Genomic DNA, 18957 nt, shown 5'->3' with positions numbered 1-18957 from the left:
GTTCGGATGTTGTGCTAACATCATATTAGATACTTGCCCAAGCAGGCCCATTGCCATCGAGTTGATTCCGACTTATAATGACCCCCTAGGACAGAGCAGAACTGCCCCATAGGATTTCCAAGGAGCACCTGGTAGATTCCAACTGCCGACCTTTTAGTCAGCAACCTTAGCTCTTAACTACTATGCTGCCGGGGTTTCCATGCACGCCCAGCGTGGGGCTCAAACCCAAGACCCTGAGATTAAGAGTCTCATGCTCTACCAAATGAGCTAACCGGGCACCCGCATACCGCATTAGATACTTAGCAAAGCTGTATGGGATACCTTTTGTTTCCTTTCCAAATTGATACTTCTCCATTGCCTCTTGCTGCTGCTATCACAGCACTGGTTTAGCGGCATTGGAGAGCCATGAGGCACTTCGTGGTAATATTTTTGAAAGCAAAATGAACAGAGAGATAGTGCTATAACACTCAAGAGATGAGATACATGAGATTGGATGCTGCTGCTTCCGAATCGAAGTACACGCTGTTATACGGTAAACTTTGTAAGTGGAGAAAGTTCACGTTAAAATAATGATAGAAAGTACAGTACAGTGCTTACATAAGCGGTAACAAGCGTTTATGACGACTATCAGGACATATGTGTTACACACGTGCCACTGTGTATCTGGTGGTGCGGTTGCTTTGTATACAAGAGACACGAGATACCTGTGTTCAGGGCAGGAAGCTGTTGCGCTTGCCAAGTCTGGTTACGTCCACTGTGTCCTGTTCTCCGATCGGGATTTCTGAACTCTTTTATAACCTTAGGGGTCCTGGTGCTGCGGTGGTTAGGCGTTTGGCTGCTAACCAAAAGGATGGCAGTTTGAATCCACCACCTGCTCCTTGGAAACCCTATGGGGCAGTCCTACTCTGTGCTATAAGGTCGTGATAGGGCTGCTATGAGTTGGAATCGACTGGAAGGCAACGAGTGTCATAACCTTATGGGACCACGGACGTATATGCAGTCAGATGTTGGTTATGTAGCACATGACTGTAGGTCTTTTTGGGAGGACACAATTCAACTCACAACAACCTGTTTGTGTTTAACCCAGCACTTTCCAAGCTTGGTTGCTCTCTGAGCCCTATTTCTGAAGAATCTGTATTAAGATCAAGCTGGAAACCTACTTTCTCGAGACACCGATGACCCTCTACTGCTGTGTTGTGGGTTTTTCACTGACTTCTGGGGGCGTCCTGTGGACCACCCTGGTTTTTAAAAACCAGTTGCCATTGAGTTGGTTCTGACTCATGGCAATCCCATGTGTGTCAGAGTAGATCTATGCTCCGCAGGGTTTTCAATAGCTGATTTTTCAGAAATAGGTCACCGGGCCTTGCTTCCGAGGCACCTCTGTGTGGACTTGAACCTCTAACCTTTTGGTTAACAGCTGCGCTCATAAACCATTTGCACCACTCAGGGAGCCCTGGTACACAGGGGTTAAGAGCTTGGCCGCTAACCAAGAGGCCAGCAGTTTGAGTCCAGCAGCCACTCCTTGGAAACCCTATGGGGCAGCTCTGCACTGTCTTATAGGGTTGTTATGAGTTGGAATCAACTTGTTGGCAATGGTTTATTTTTTGTTTTTTTTCTGGTTTATTGTTCCTTTGCGCTCTTATTCATTCATTCATTCAACAGATGTCCCCTGAGCTCTCAAAGGCATGATACAGGGCATTACAAAAGTGGGTAAAACACACTTTCTGTTTTAAGATTTACGGTCTCTGATGGGGGAGACAGAACAGTGTGATCAGAAGTTCAAGGGACTGTGGGAGTCCAGCGGAGAGTCCAAATCCAGCCTGGGAGTCAAAGAAGGTTTCCTGGAGCAGGTGTTGGCTCAGGGGCCAGGCGAAGGCCTTTGGGGAGTAGGGGTTGTAATCAGTGGAAAACTACGCATTCTCTAGACTCTAGAGGTCACCCCTCTGGGTTATCTGAGTCCATTCTATGAATGCTATTTTGCAACCCTGTAGATTGTGGGTAACTGATAGGGGTGCAAAGTAATTCTTATTTCTAGACCTGCAGCTTCCGAACTGTCCTGTAGAATTCCAACCACTCCTCCCCCAGTTTTGCCTCCAACTGGACATTCGTTTCAATATTCCTGATCAATAAATGTGTCTGTTCTTCAAATTCCCTTTTGAACCAGTTGTAACGTTTCCCTGGTTCCTCATTGATTTACGAGTAGAATAAAATCTTTACCTCGTGTTCATTTTCTGATAGGTATGAGAACCATGATTTTATCTCTTCTTGAAAATTTGAAAATGATGTTTTCAAAAGTATGGATGATAGGGAGAGGCTCCCCAGATGAGGGACACCTGTGCTTGGAGGCCCGGAGGCTTGTTGTCAGCACCTGCCATTGAGCAACTATCTCATCACCTGACCCTTATCACGGTGGGTCATCAGGAGGTCCTGAAACAACTGAGTTTCAGGAAGGGTTGGGGGAGCTGGAAGGAGTCATGCTGGCACCCTGGTTAAGACCTTGGCTGCTAACTAAAAGGTCAGTGGTTTGAACCCACCAGCTGTTCCATGGGAGAAAGATGTGGCAATTTGCTTCCGTAAAGATTACAGCCTAAGAAACCCTATAGAGCAGCTCTAGTGTGTCCTATAAGGTGGCTAGGAGTTGGAATCGACTCGAGGGCAATGGGTTTGTTTTTTTGCTTTGTTTTGGGGGAGCTGGAGGGACACGGAGGAAGGCTAGTGATCAGCTGCCGAGCATCCATGTGCCTGTGCAGATGGGGGTATCATGACTCGGTGTCCCCTCTGATGTGTATATTTGCAATGCGGCCGATGCACTTCTGCAGTGGACTCCATCGCACTTCTGACGCTGTAATTGAAGTGTTGTTCCTCACCCAGCTGGGAGTGGGCCCTGGGCATGGGTCACTATGTTTAACGAGTTTAAACAAAACTGACCAAGAACAGGTGAGTGGGGACACAGCAGCCTGTGGCCAAAACCAACAAGATTCCACAAACGCTGGCTAGAATCGCCAAGTCTAGGCACAGGAACCCTTAGATCACTTAGCTAAATAATTCTTGAAATTATTTAAAATAATTTAAATAAGGAGGCAAACAAAAACTGAAATTCCCATCTAGGGATGTTGCATGATAAATACAATTGAAGTTGCATAACAAATGCAGTTTAAGGAAACTGGCTTTGGGCTCTGGAGTGGCCCGTAGGCCCGCGTGACCCGAGTTAGCCTTAAGCCCTGGCTGGGAGGATCTCCTCGTTGCTGTATTGTCCATTGGTTGCTGGGGCTCCGGTCAGTGTGCTAATGGTGGAACCTCTTTTGCTTATCCCCACGGGCAGGCCTTGCTTGGGGCGTCCCTCAGCCAGGCACTGCCTTGTCTCCCAAGACCCTGGCTTCCTGTGGCTGTGGTGCAGCCGGGGGCATTCATTAGTGCATGGGCATTGGGCACCTGGTATGTGTCAGGCACTGTGCTGGGCATTGTGCAGGAGACAGTGGTGACTCAGAAAACACTACCCTCATGGAGCTCCCATAAGCAGGCGAAACAGTTGGAGGGGTCAGTGTTGGCTGGTGCTCTCAAGGAATTGTGGGCATAGACGAGGCCCCAGGAGTCCCAACACTCTGTAGGGACTCCCAGAAATGCAGGGGGTGGGCTGAGGGGCAGGAGTAAGAGCCAGTCCCTGGGCCTTGTCGTAGGGTAAAAACATCACAAAGTTTAGTAAAACAAATAGGAAAGTTTTATCCAGAATACATTCAAAGCGGCAAAAGTGGGAAATTGGACAAGCATGCTGCTAGAGCCATGTGTGCCCGAGTCCAAAGAACATTACAGAATAGGCAAAAATGGGAAAACAGACAAGTGTGCTGCTACAGTCATGTCTGTCCAAGTCCAAGGAACATTACAGGGTCATCAGTATATACTAACATTACAAATGGGCAAAACCGCTGAAAGCTTCACCTTTTCACAGATTGGCTAGAAACTGTGATCCTACATTTTGAATTGTCTTTCTTAACAATCACTGGTACAGGTTTCAGTAACGACAGTCAGGAGCGTCTTCGTTGGCCCAACAAATCTTACTATTCACTAAATGCTAATAGAAAAAAAAAAAAGAGTGGAAAGTATGTGGGTCTTTTGTACTGTGTTTTGTGATCTGTTTATGTGAAAGGTCCCCAAAAGATGTTTTCCGAGATTGTCCTAGCTGTTGCCTTTATTGGAAACCCTGGTAGCATAGTGGATAAGAGCTGAGGCTGCTCACCAAAAGGTTGGCAATTTGAATCCACCAGGAACTCCTTGGAAACCCTATGGGGCAGTTCTATTCTGTCCTATAGGGTCGATATGAGTTGCAATCGACATGATGCAAGGGTTTTTAAAAATTGTCTTTATACCTCAGGGCCCAGTTGATGTGTCCTGTGAGTCCTTGTGGGTTCTTCTGAGTCCAGCTCTAGCTGGGTCATATTCTCTGTGGTCAAAGACAGGGAATAATGGCTCCAATTTTATCTCCTAAATCATTCTCTCCTTTTGATTGGAGGTTGGAGATAACACACTGATGATCAATACCTGGACTTAGTTGGGCTCCTAGATGGCAGCCACAGCAGGCTCTTTAAACTCATGGTGCTGGTTTTCCACTGGATACCATCTGGTTCTTCACCAGAATCTTAAGTAGGGGCAACGTTCTCATCAATCGCATTGCCGAAGTGAGCAGACTCAATGTACATCAGCATTTTAGCCCGAGGCCTTCTTTTGCCTTGTAAGTGTGTAAGATAATAGAAGATAAGTTTTTTTTATGCCTAACACTATCAGGATGTAGACTAAGAATATTACTATTCCTTCCAGTTGTGATCTAGCTCATGTACTTATTGCTGATGGTAACCAACCAGATAAATCTGGTGTTTGTAAGGATGTTACAGTGTGTAATCAGGTAGCTTGCTGTCCAACTCTGTGTATATCTTGTTGTACTTCTTCTGTGTTACTTATCCAAGTGCAACGAGGTATTTTCTACAGCACAGACTACACTTTCTTGGGCTAATAAAAAAATCTAAGGCTATTCTGTTATCTCACCTTGGCTTATAAGGTCAGAGATCACTGTTTTGTTTCCATCCCATTAGCAACTTCATCTGCTATTAGTCCCATAGTGATTGACAAATTTCTTAAAGATTTTTCCAATTCAGCTATACCATAAATAGGAATCAAAGCTTTTAGAAATGACCAACCATACCCTGAGTGTTGAACCAATGAGTTTTCTCCTGAGTTTCATTTTACAATGTGTAACAATTTAACATTACCTATCCAATATTTACTAGCATTACTATTATGAATATCTAAAGGTAATCCTAAAGTTCCCAGAGTGCACTGCCCACACATTTGTCAGGAATCTAAACAAGAGATTGCCCACGTAAATTTACTGTCAGTTGGAAAGGGATCATCTAAATTAGTGTAGCTGAATCTACCACGCAAAACATATCCATAAGGAGCACTCAAAGTTTGTCTAGAGAAAACAGAAAATATAGAAAAATTTTATGTGTGACAAACAAGTTTCCATTAGAGAATTCATGATCAGCAAAATAATACAGGATGGACCTCTCCTGTTGGAGGTCTTCAGTTAATCTCTTTAAAACATACTAAGTATTCTTCCAAGGGCCAGCTACCCCTCCTTGGTTTAGCTATTAACAGTCATGGGTCATTTTCTCAGAAGCAGAAATGGGGCCTAAGACTAAATGGAGTCTGAGCCCAGAGGTTGATCTCTTCTGAGAACCTAGTTTCTTTAAACCAAAGCCAAACCCACTGCTGTCAAGTCGATTTCTGACTCATAGCTGGTTTCTTTAAGATACATAAATTTCTTAGAGGATGGAGAGCTTGATCACAAACATTACACAGGTATTTCATAGAACACTGTCTTGAAGACTAATTAAACTGATTACTGATTTCCCCTAAACACAACTATCAGTCTGATCTTTGGAGTCAGTTTCCCAAAACAGATTGAATTCTTGAAAAAAAGCATAGTGCCCAGAGCAAAACGGTCTTACTAGTTTATCTGGACCATCGTTTGACTCAAAAGTGGCTTCAGGAATCAGTTCTTTTTTTCTTCAAAACTCTACGTTCCAAAGGACACCCAAAAGAATGGCCTGTATGGGTTACCCTAACCTCCATGAAAGACAGAAATCTGGGTTCCAGGAGAATTAAAACTGTTCCGTCAGCCTGGACAGGAGAACCCTGGAGGGCCTGGTAGGTGCTCTGGGTCTCACAGCTTCTTTCCTGGCAGGGAGCCCACAAGGAACCCCTCTGTTCTCCGAATGCTGCTTGCTTGTTTATTTGCATAACGATCTGCCCAGACAAGCTTTGTACCTCCTGCACCCACGGCTGGAGCCCAGCAGAGCCCTCTGCCAAAAAATAAAAAAATAACAAATAATAAAAAAAAGTTTTTGCCGTAAGAAAGCCCGCTGGTAGTTCAGGGCATGCTGCCTGGAGAGCCAGGCTCTTGGGTAAAGGCTGGCTCTAGTGCAAGCTGGGGGCAGGCCTAGGTGGGGGACTCTGCTTGAGACTGTCCACCTCTGGCATGAGGCCCAGTATCGTGTCCTGGGACCTGCCAGAGTTTGGCCCCCCAGCATTTATCCTACAGACACCCACATGCAAAGTATGTAGGACAAGGGTAGTAATTGCAGCTCTGCTAGTCTTAGCGAAAGCCTAGAAATAATCCTCACGTCCAAGAGTAGGGGATTGGTGTCTTCTGGGGACGCTTGCACAAGGAGTGCTGCGTTGCCCTTAAAAAAAACATGGTTCTGCGTCTCTCAGAGCCAAACACCCCTCTCTCTCAGCTCCACCAGCTTTGCATTGATCCTTTTCTTGTCTCCTTGGGTCTGGGGCAGTGGAGTGTGGTAGAAGATAGAAGACTTCAGAGCCACATGGGTCTATCAATCCCAGCTGTGTGGCTGTGAAGCAACCCATTCATGCTTTGCCTCAGTTTCTTCATCTGTAAAATGGGGACAATTTACCTACCTCACAGGTCAAATGAGCACCTGGTACAGCATAGGTGTTCAATAAAGGTGAATGTAACCAAAGTTTTGCCCAGTGGAAGCAGGGGGTGGGTGCAGATCAGGGGCAGAGCCACGGGTCCTAGGAGGCCTGACAGACGCAGTGGTGGCTCCAGTGCCCTGGCCCTGCCCGTCACTGCTCTTGTGTGTTAAGGAGTGCTGAGCTGCAGCCTCCTGCAACCCCACGCCTGCCCCCACAGCAGACGATGGGCCCCTGAGGGAAAAAGTTCACATCACTATTTCCTGAGGTGGACAGGAGGGCATGTCAGGTAACAGCCATGATGGCCTCCTGCACCCCTGCCTGCCCTGAGACTCACCTGGCACAGCAGGGGTGGGAGATGACCTCAATTCACCCACTGTAGGCAGCAGGGTGGGCTGGGGGTTATGCTGGGGGCTTGCTCTGAAGCTTCCTTTGCTCAATGAGCTCACTTAGAAAGTATGATTTGGGAGGAACTTCTGTGGGAGTGAGTCCCTGGCTGGTGCAAACTGGTAATATGCTCCGCTAGCTGCTAACCGAAAGCTTGGAGGTTTGAGTCCCCCCAGAGGTACCTCAGAAGAAAGGCTTGGTGATCTCCTTCTGAAATAGCAGCCATAGAAAACCGTGGGGGACACAATTCCACTGTGGCACACATGGGGTTGTCATGAGTTGGAGCTGACTGGATGGCAGCTGGGTGCTGGTTCTGTGGGCGCTGATGGAGATTGTGTGTGTTGAGGGGGTGACCTTTTCCAAGACTCTGCGGGGCTTGGGGGTCTGAGAAGGAAGAGTCCCGCGCATGGGCCTTGAGGCCTGGGGCCCAGGCCTGGGCAATGTGGGATGGTGTCCTCCATGGCCTCCCACAGACCTTCAGCTGGCTCCAGGCATAGCCGCTGCCCTCCCAGGAAAGTTCATTTTTTTTTCCATTTGTTTCTCTTAAAATTTTCCAATTAAACTTTTAATCACTTTTCTTCTTTACTGATCTATGATTTCCCCCCTTTCATGTTTCCTCTCTCTCCTCCTTTAAGCTTATATCTCATTGTTATTCTTTCAACAAACCTTAAGATACAAATAGCTACCATCACACACATTATCTCCTTTGTTCCCCTCCAGGGAGGCTTGATTATGTACCTGATTTTTCAGTTGAGGAAACAGTCCAAGAATGCAAGACACTTGGCTGAGGCCCCGGGCTGGTGAGAGGCCAAGCTTCACCTCTCACCCACTTGCCTTCTGGCCTCCAGGGCTCCAGGCCCTTGCTAGGCCCTGGGCTACAAGGAGGAGGAGGGTCAGGCCGGCCCACAGGGGGCTCACGGCTGGGTGAAGGGCACTGTGAGAGCACCAAGGAAAGGGCCCTGACCTGGGGGTTGAAAGGTCGGTCCAGGAAGGCTTCCAGAGGAGGGGCCTCAAAATCTGGAGTGTTGACTGAGTGTTTTCTGGGGGACGAGGAAAGAGGGGGAAGTAAGGGTCTTCTGGTGGAGGAAAAGGCACGTTGAAGGCCTGGCGATGTGGGGAAGGGGCGCTCAGGACAGTGTGGCTGGACTAAGGGTGCAAATAGAGGGGGGAGGAGTCAGAGCTCCGATTAAGAGGTGGGGTGGGGCTGTGGGGATTGTTTTAATATCCTAGAGCTGCTGTAACACAAACACCCCAAGTGGGTGGCTTTAAAGAACAGAAATTTATCTTTTCACTGTTCCAGAAGCTGAAAGTCTAAATCAGGGTCTCAGCTATGTTGATTCCTTGCGTTAGATGACCAAGACACTTATGAGCCAGGGAAGCTCGTCTTTAGCAGGAACATCCAGAGATTCTGGGTCATCACTCTCTTTCTGAAAACCTTATTTATACTGAAGTGTCAGTGACTCATACAGCTTAAACTGTGGTAGTTCTCAACTGTCTGCTCAGAAGAATCATCTGAGGAGTGTGTGAAGGTAATGAGCATTGTTTTATAAAAATGATATAAGCTCATTCTTAAAACAAAACGCAAAACACCAAGCAATTCAGAAAAGCCTAAAGAAAGAAGCAACAGATCTCCCTCATTAGAATGCCAGCTTCACGAGAGCAGAATTTTCATCTGTTCTGTTCTCTGCTGTGTCCCTGGTACCTAGAACTCTGTGGCTCACAGTAGACCCTTAGTGCTGCCCACCATCTAGTGTCAACATTTGGTGAATGTCATTCAAGGCCCTGCTCTGTGCGTATACACACAGAGAATTTTGGAGAGATAAAGAGATGTTGTTGTTAGCTGCTGTGGAATCAGGCCCCTACTCATGGTGACTCCATGCACAATGGAATGAAACGCTGTCCAGTCCTGTGCCATTCCTATTATAGGTTGTAGATGGAACCCATTGTGAGCCACAGGGTTTTCACTGGCTGATTTCTAGAGGTAGATTGCCAGGCCTTTCTTCCTAGTCCATCTTAGTCTGAAAGTGCTGATGAAACCTGTTCAGAAAACAAACAAATAAAAAAACCTCAGGGACAAAATGTGGTTTAAAAATAGATTTGAATCTATTTAAATGTGGAACTAAGACTAATATTAGAAGAACTCTGGTCACAAAACAGAGTGTGAGTTATAAACCTTGACAAAGTAAAAATATTAAACATCAAAATCAGGAGCTGACAAGAGGGGAGGAGGGCGGATGGCCCCCACTGACAGACGGGTGTTGGCTGCTCGTGAGTAGCACCGGCTGGAATCGAACCTGAGCCTCCTGCATGGAAGGTGAGAATTCTGCCACTGAGCGGGGGTATACCGAAACCAAAACCAAACCCTTTGCCGTTGAGAGGATTCCCATTCACAGTGACCCTATAGGACAGAGAAGAACCACCCCATAGGATTTCCAAGGAGTGCCTGGTGGATTTGAACTGCCAACATCTTGCTCTTAACCACTGTACCACCAGGGCTCCAGGCAGAGGCATAGGTAGGGAGAAAGATAATAGACCCAAATAATTTAAAAAGATGGGCTGGTACTATACCTGTTGTACTTTAAATGAAAAGTATTTAATTTTACTTGCATCTAATAAGGGGGAAAAAAAGAAATAGAAAAATTGCTGACTCCTGGATAAATCTTTACTTTCTAAAAAAGATAGTAGTTTATAATAGATTTCTCTAAGTTTAAGAAAAATGATTGTGAAATTCATTAAGAAATTGGAGTCTTGGGAAAAAAAAAAAACTGTTTCACTTTCAGCAGAATCAGTAATTTCTTGGACTGAAAGGGGTGACCATCCTCGCTCCTCCCCTCTTCTCAGCTTCTGATTTGGATGCTTAATATTTTTACTTTGTCAAGGTTTATAACACATGCTCCATTTTGCAACCACAATGCTTCTAGTATTAGTTCCATATTTAAACAGATTCAAATCGATTTCTAAACCACCTTTTGTCCCCGCCGTTTTTTGTTTGTTTTCTGGAAAAGCTTTATTATATTACGGGGCACTCATTCCTTGGAAGCTGCCTTCCTCCTGGAGGCCAGGACATCGCTCAGCTTCTCTCCATTCCTCTTGGCACAGCGGTGTTCCCCCTCCCCTTTTTCTTGATGTGCTTGAGGGTCCACTTGTCCCTGTAGACCTTGAGCAGTTCTATGACATGCCGCTCGTAGGTGGCGAAGCTGCACACCTCCCGGGTCATGTCTCACGGGAACTTGGTGTGCTTGGCGAGGCGCCCGCAGTGGGTGGCTCTGCCTCGGCTTGCTCACATGCTTGGTCACCGTGTGGCCCTTGTTGAGACCCATGGCCATGGGGTAGCACACACAGCCATGGCTGCTACTCTTCACTGGCTGCTGTGGCAGAACGGCTGTCTTGTGTTTTGCATTTCGTAATCTCTTGGTTGTGTCAGGAAAAATTGAGAAAGACTTTGAAATGTCCCCCAATTAAAAAAAAAAAAAAATTGCTATGTGTCCGTTGTAGGGTTATCCTATTCTTGAGGGGCCAGTGCTTTCACTGTCTTTGAGCTATTATACGAATCTAAGTTGTAGAAAAGTTATAGTAATGCAAATGGTTCTTGTCTACAGAAATGCAAAATAATTTTGGCAGTGGGATACAATTGATTGTAGCCCTGCGGATAGCGATCGGTTTTGGATCTGTATGTAAGTTAATTTCAGCATTTCTTGTCTGCCTAGATATGTGTGTATTTGAACTTTCCTTTGAACCAGTTGTAATGTATTACTTGTTCCTTCATTTTTGAATGAGTCAAATAAAATCTTTGACATGCGTTCATTTTATATTTGTCAGAGTCATGAGTTTACCTTTTCATGGGTAGCTAAATTGCATTGCTAGATAGCATTTTTTTTTTTTTTTCAAAAAAGGATCATAGGTTCTATTTTCCTGGACTTATTCTGTGTTGTCTATACATTTGAACGACTTCGCTGGGTGTAATATTCTTGGGTCCCCTTTTCCACACAACTTTGAAGACTCAACTGCCGTGTTTTCTGGTATTGAATGTTACTGTAGAACGATTTCAGGCCAGGCTGATTTTTTTCTCCCCTTGTAGGTGGCTTGGTTTTTCCTCCAGGGTGCCTGCAGAGTTTTTTCTTTATCCTTAAAGTTCAGTAACTTTACCAGCATGTTTTGGGTGTGGCTCATTCTGAGTCCGTTTCCCTGATGGCCTCTGGATCTACACAGTTGGTTCTTCATTTGTTTTGGGGAGACTTTTTCTAAGTATTCTTTTGTTTTCTTGTTGTTGTTGGATGCTATTGAGTTGATTCTGACTCATAGCAGCCCATGTAACAGAGGAGAATTGCCCCATAGGGTTTTCTTGGCTGTAATCTTCACGGGGGCAGATCGCCAGATCTTTCTCCCGCAGAGCTGGGTGGGATCTAGATGTTGGATAATCTATTTCATGGACTCCAATCACCTTTAAACTGGAAGGTCTGGGTTCTATAACGATCATCTTCTAATTGTTTTATTTCATTTGTTCCTTTTTTCTGAAGTCATTGTGATCATGTCAAGTTTCCCTTCCACGCTATTGGTTTGCTTTTCAGACGTGTGTACTCCATTTGCAACTCACTTTTTAGATGTGCAATGGTGCTCTTTTGGTCCTCCTTGTGTTTCCACAACGTTGCAAGCTCCCTTTGCATCTCATGCTGTTATGTTTATATCCTTTCTTTGCGCTCTTTTTATATCCAGTTCTTATGAACTGTTCTATAGCATGTCACTTTTCAGTAGCTTCGATAGCAAGAAGCTATTAGTTACAAGGGAGCTGTGTTTGATCTTCCATCCGTGTTTCTTTCAGTTGTGCCAGCATGTGATTTCCTTCCCTTTTCCTGGTAATTGAGTGTAAAGTTGCCTCGTGAGTTTTCATTTTGCTCACTGCTAATGCAAGCCACTTCTCCATTCTACTTGTTCGAATACTGGGCCAGTTTGTCTTTCCCTCAGAAGGACAACTGGAAGACCATGGTGTTTTCAGTCTGCTTTTCCATAGCCCAGGAGTCCCTTGGTGATGCAAACAGTTAATGCTAACCAAAAGGCTGGTGGTTCGAGTTCACCCAGAGACACCTAGGAAGATAGGTCTCGTGATCTACTTATGTAGAATTAGCCATTGAAAACCCTGGGGAGCATAGTTCTACTCCAGCACACATGGAGTCACCACGAGTCAAAGTTGATTAAAGGGCAACTGGTTTACTGGTTTTTCCTTAGCCCAAGTGTGCAGATGTGGGAAAGGGGCAAGTCCCCCCAACTGAGGCCACCCTCGTTGGGGGCCACAGGCCTTCTTTTTCCTGCCACCTGTTGAATACCTTGTACCCCAGGTCCACTCTGCCCAGCCAGGTGTGTCCCACTTCCACGCCCAGTGTAGTTATTTCTGTGGAGATTGTCTGTCTTGGTCTGTTTGGCTCGTTCTTTCTATAAACAGTTTGTCAGTGTTGTTATTCATTTTCTCAGGTATCAAGATAGGGAAAAGCAGACTGTGCTAACCCCTTGCTCTACTTTCTTAGGTCTAAACACCCCTCCTGGGCAGCCTCTTAAAAATACAGATCTCCAGGTCCCACTCACTGGTAGAACTCAATCCACTGCCTTCTAGTTGATTCTGACTCACAGCGACACTATAGAACAGAGAACTGCCCCATATAGTTGCCAAGACCATAATCTTTACAGAAGCAGATTGCCACATCTTTCTCCCTCAGAGTGGCTGGTGAGTTTGAACTGCCAACCTTTCGGTTAACAGCTGAGCACTTAACCATGGTGCCACCAGGGCTCCTTTTGCCCACCCATAAAGGCTCTGATTCTGTGGATCTGAGTGGAGCTTTTTCCTTCATGCCCAAAGTGATGTGGGCTTGCAGGCCTGGGGTTGAAAACTGCTGAGTCATCTGTCAGGAGCATTCCTGTGTTAGTCATATTCAACCAAGAGCCTGTGCATGTTAGTCCAATTAAAGGAATGCAGCTCTGATTATGTAAATCCACGACCCACAGAAGGTTACAGTCTTGGAATGTCCTAGGGTGGGGGCAGATTTGGAAATCTGCCTCCATTTTTTCAGAGAGGTCTCTGAGGCCCAGAGAGGGGAAGTGACTTGGTCAGGGTCACACAGAAGGCAGCAACACAGGTTTGAAGAATTAGAAATACCAACCAATCCAGATCTGGCGCCAGGGGAGGGAGGTAGCTTACCTCTGAGGGCAGAAAACTCTTCCCCATGGTGTAAGGGGCGACATGGGGGAGGGTAGCCAGGCCAGGAGGCACAGTGCCAATCCAGGCCCTCAAGGAGTGACTCCACATCCCCTCATCCCTGGCCCTACCCACCATTCATCTACCTACCCAGGCAGCAGTGCTCCCAGCATGAACTGAGGGCCTGGATGACGCTGACCCAGGGAACAGGTAAGGTGGCTGGGGTGGGGCAGCAGCTGAGGACAAGGTAGGGAACCTGGGATTAGGGTTGCAGAGGATTCCATGTCCACTTGGGCAGGGGCTGCCCAGAGCAGTTTGGGCCATGACCTGGTGAGGAAGCTTGAGGGGCTGGGCCAGGACCTCGAGCAGTTGGGCTGAGCTGCTTGGGTGTCTTGAGCAGTGGGGCCCCTGGTTCTGTTCTACCCCTATCCCACCTGGAAGAGCTCTTGCCTGGGTCAGCCTGGTGACACCAGCCAGTCTAGCAGAGTCCTGGGTCCACCCTCTATAAATTCCATGCCGTCCGAGGCTCAGCTACCTCAGCTGTAAAAAAGGAGAAAATAACAGGCCCCTCTTCACACTCTGTCTTGAGGATTGATTCCTGTGAAGAGCTGAGAACAGAGCCAGGAGCACAGGAAACACAGGCCCTTGATACAGGAGCTACTGAGCTCAGAATAGATCTATTCCATAAGGCAACGAGAAGTATTTTACTGGCGTTTTTTTGTGAGGAGACGGGAAAAGAAATCTCACTGTTCATCATAAAGGTGCAACTTCATTTCTTTCTGGGATGTTTCTGATCTTTCCCTGCGAGTGTGCCTCTCCGCCTCCTCCTCTCCTAACCCCTTCTTCCCCCCAGAGGCCTCTCTGTTGTTCAGCCCCAGCCCTCCTTCTGCACAGCACTTACCTGAAGAGATGTCTGACAGTGACCTTTACCAGGTGAATCCTGACAATGGCCACAGCTTGTGCAGGTTCCACACAATCTGGGAAGTACATTAGACCCAGGAGCACCCAAGGAGGATGTGCCAATGCTGGATCTGAACTCGGGACCCAAGGCCCCCAGCTACTTCTGAAGCAGACCTCAAAGGCCTCTCACTCACATTCATGGCTTCTTGGCTCCTCAAAGCAACCACTGAGGAAGACAGACCAAGTGGCCGCCACGGTCCACGAAATCCCAATTTTCAGATGAGGAACATGAGGTTAAGAGAAGTGAAGGCCTCCTCTGTCTGAGGAGCGACAGCCTGGACTCACCCCTGTTCTACAGTGCCTGCCGCTGTTTAGTCTGAGCTGCCCATGGACTGCATATGTCTCCGTGTCTGTTTGTCCTGCTGTCCCAGCTGCCCCACTGAGCACTTTACTTCTTTGGTCTGTGGCGAGGTGGGTCTGTGTACTGTTTCACAGGCTTATCTCTCCAACAAGATCACAAGCAACTTGCTATTATGGCTAATCGTAGTAATATATTCTTGCCTGGGGTTTTACACCCCCTAATTTGCTCGCTCACCATGCATCTGCCCATTTGTTGCACTGTGGTGACTTGGGTAGTTGCTGTGATGCTGGGAGCTATGCCACCAGTATTTCAAATACCAGCAGGGTCACACAGGTTTCAGCAGAGCTTCAGACTAAGATAGACTGGGAAGAAAGGCCTGGTGATCCACTTCATAAAATTAGCCAGTGAAAACCCTGTGGATCACAACAGAACATTATCTGATACAGTGCTGAAAGATGAGCCCCTTAGGTTGGAAAGGTACTACTCAATGGTTGCAACAATGAACTCAAACTTACCAATGTTCATGAACATGGCGCAGGACTGGGCAATACTTCATTCTATTTGTACATGGGGTCGCCATGAGCTGGAGCCAGTTTGACGGCCGCTAACAACGACAGCAATTTTCTCTCACCATCTTACCTGGTTGGGTCCTGTCTTAGGTAGTGCTGCTATAACAGAAATACCAGAAGTGGATGGTTTCAACTAACAGAAGTCTATTCTCTCACAGTCCAGTAGGCTAGAAGTCCAAATTCAGGGTTTCAGCTCCACAGGAGGCTTTCTCTCCCTGTCGGCTCTAGAGGAAGGTCCTTGTCACCAATCTTCCCTTGGTCTAGGAGCTTCTCCAGCGCAGGGACCCTGGGTCCAAAGGACGTGCTCTGCTCCCAGTGCTGCTTTCTTGGTGGTATGAGGTCCCCACCCTCTCTGTTTGCTTCTTTTATATCTCAAAAGAGATTGGCTTAAAACACAACATAATCTTACAGATTGAGACTCGTCAACATAACTGCTGCTAATCTCTTCTCATTAACATCACAGAGATAGGATTTACAACATGTAGGAAAATCACATCAGATGACAAAATGGTGGACAATCACACAATACTGGGAATCATGGCCCAGCCAACTTGACAGATATTTTGGGGGGACACAAATTAATCCATGGCAGGTCTACTCCTCACTTTGGAAAGTGCCTGGCTCTCTTGGAAGGGAATGCATAACAGAGCTTTGTCCAGCTTTGTCCCCCAGTCCCAGTTTCTGGGAGGCCCTGTATGTGAGGAGTGGCTGGGCTGTTCAGGGCACCTGCTGAGTCTTCGTCAGCCTTTTCTGAGGCAGATTTCTTAACCTTTTAGAGCTACAGCTGCTAACCAAAAGGTCGACAGTTTGAATCCACCAGCCGCTCCTTGGAAACCCTATGGGGCAGTTCTACTCTACCCTATAGGGTTCCTATGAGTTGGAATCATCTTGACGGCAATGGATTTGGTTTTTGGTTTTGACCCCTTTGCCAATCTGAAAAAAGTCATGGATCCTCTCCTAGAAATCTGCACAGCCACACAAAAATAATACATATAATTTAGGGGTTTACATACTCTCTGGAAACCCTAGTGGTGTAATGGTTAAGTGCTACAGCTGCTAACCAAACGGTTGGCAGTTCGAATCCATCAGGTGCTCCTTGGAAACTCTATGGGGTAGTTCTACTCTGTCCTGCAGGGTCGCTATGAGTCGGAATCGACTCGACGGCTCTGGGTTTGGTTTTTGCGTTACATACTCTCTGATGCTCATGCTGGATCTTCCAGGGTTTCCTAGAGTCTGGATTAAGATGTCCTGTGTTACAGGGTTCTGTCTCCTTGGTCTGCCAATCTCCAGAACCCCAGAATCTGATGCCCCTGCTTATTATGATCGGATAGCTGGATGAGACTATGCCTGAAAGAGGCCTCTTTTTTTGAGAGAGCAATTTTATGAAGACAACAAAAGAATTAGGTTGAGGATGGCTGAGTCCATTGAGTGAGAGCTATTTTGTCTAATTTATTCCACAGTCATCTACGGCATGAATATATGCAGCAAACCACAAATATATACAGTGTATGTCTTTGTTGTAATAACAATAAAAACCCATTGCCCGTCAAGTTATTTCTGACTCATGGTGATCCCATGTATTAAACAGAGTAGAACTGCTCCATAGGGTTTTGCTGGCTGTAATCTTTAGGGAAGCATATTATCAGGCCTTTCTTCCACTGTGCTGCTGGGTAGGTTCAAACCGCCAACCTTTAGGTTAGTAGCCAAGTGTGAACAGTTTATGCCACTCAGGGACCTTATAATAACAGTTAAAAAAAACCAAACCCGTTGCCATCGAGTTGATTCTGACTCATAGCGACCCTCTAGGACAGAGTGGAACTGCCCCATAGGGTTTCCAAGGAGCTCCTGGTGGATTCGAACTGCCGACAGCCGAGCTCTTAACCACTGCACCACCAGGGCTCCACTATAATAATAATAGATGTTTGATGAGCGCCAGGCACTGCGCTGTGTGCTGAATGTGCACTATCTTGTTAAATCCTCAGAACAAACATTCCCATGTTTTTTATATTGTTATGATCTCTCCAAGGCACAGAGACGTTAAGTAAGTTCCTCAAGGTTGTACAGTAAGGGGTAAAATTGCCCTTTGATCCCAAGTGGTCTGATTCCAGAGCCATTTCATAGTCTTGCTGTGGAATTGGGGACGCTCACAGCCAGGTGAGGTCGGCCCCTGTCCTGTTCTGATACTCGACTCTGTTCCCAGCTCGGGCAGGTAGATCCTCTTGGGTCCTAGATGAAGAGAGGGGGCTCTGAGTAAAAACTGAAATAATGATTTCCTGAAAAACCTTGATAACGCATGGGTATCCGAGGGCCCTGCCCAGGAATCCCCAACAGACTGTATTGTGAAGTGGCATTTGCCTGGCCTGGCAAGGAGACTGAGCTCTGCTTTCCCATTCGCCTGGGGCCCGCTTTGATGAATTTGGGTGGTAATGTAACCCCATTTGACCCCAGAAGCTGGCAAGGCCTGGGAAATGTCAGACTGCACTTGTTTCCAGTTTTTTAAAGGCAGTTTCCTTTGCCTCCGGCACACTCTCCAAAATGCATGCCGGGAATGGCTTTTCCACTTCTTGCCGCCACCTTGCAGAGCCTCTCTTCAAGATACCCTACAAGCTGGGAGGGGCTTACACCGTGGCTTTCTCGTGGGGAGAGACCCCTTCCAGGGTAAGTCCAGGTGGAAATGGCTCCCGCTGCCCAAGGTTGTGATCACTGTTCGACTCTAAAGTTCTTAAGCTCCTGACTGTTCCCGACCTACCAGGGACTGGCTTGTCCAACACTGGGGTGGACGGTGGCCTGGCCATCATTGAGAATAACACCCTCATTTTACAGATGGGAAACCAAGCCATAAAGAGGAGAATGTGTCGCCACAGCCACAAAGTAAAACACACAGCAGCTGAGATTTCCAGGTGTGGCCCCTGGTGCCCTTTCCACCACACGAGGCCCAAACCAGCTGGTTGCCATTCAGTCAGCTTGGACTCATGGTGACCTCATGTGTGTCAGAGTGGAACTATGCTCCACAGTGTTCTCAGTAGCTATTTTTCAGTAGATTTCCAGGCCTTTCTTTCAAGGGTTCTCTGGGTACACTTGAAGCACCAACCTTTGTTAGTAGCTGAGCATGGTAACCATTTTTACGAGGTCAGTGGTTCTCAAAATGTGCTCCCAGGACCAGCAGCATCACCATCACCAGGGAGCTTGTTAGAAATGTAAACCCTGGGACTCCACCACAGACCTCCTGGATCAGAAGCTGTGCCTTCGCCGGCCCTCCAGGTGATGCTGATGCCCCTCAAGCTTGAAAACCACTGGCCAAGGCTTCTGCCTTCTCATCTTTGATGTGAAGCTCTGCACAGGTTGGGATCCAATGACTGAAGTTCAGGCTCCCAACCCCTCAATGCACCTTGGTCTTCTGAACAGCCTTCCCCACACATGAGGGGACACGAGGAGCAGAGGATAGAGGAAGGAGCTGGAAGCACGTGCTGGGGATTGTGAGCTCCTAGTGCATGACAAAGAATGCCTTTCCAAATCAATAAATGGGGAAATGGCCTCGCTCTTGGGGAACAGATAAAACACTACTAACC

General features: G+C 46.9%; 1 non-coding gene and 1 pseudogene across 1 annotated transcript; both read right to left on the bottom strand.

Annotated features, from left to right (window-relative positions):
* Positions 1 to 204: 204 nt before the first annotated feature.
* TRNAK-CUU (transfer RNA lysine (anticodon CUU)) lies at positions 205 to 277 on the bottom strand. Its single transcript has one exon. It is a non-coding gene; the product is annotated as a tRNA-Lys (tRNA).
* A 10065-nt stretch (positions 278 to 10342) lies between these two features.
* Positions 10343 to 13588, bottom strand: LOC126087847 (60S ribosomal protein L36-like; annotated as a pseudogene).
* Positions 13589 to 18957: the final 5369 nt, after the last annotated feature.

Source organism: Elephas maximus, chromosome 13 (genome assembly GCF_024166365.1).
Source record: "Elephas maximus indicus isolate mEleMax1 chromosome 13, mEleMax1 primary haplotype, whole genome shotgun sequence".
In the NCBI taxonomy this organism is placed as follows: domain Eukaryota; kingdom Metazoa; phylum Chordata; class Mammalia; order Proboscidea; family Elephantidae; genus Elephas; species Elephas maximus.
This window is presented reverse-complemented; position numbering and strand designations above follow the sequence as displayed.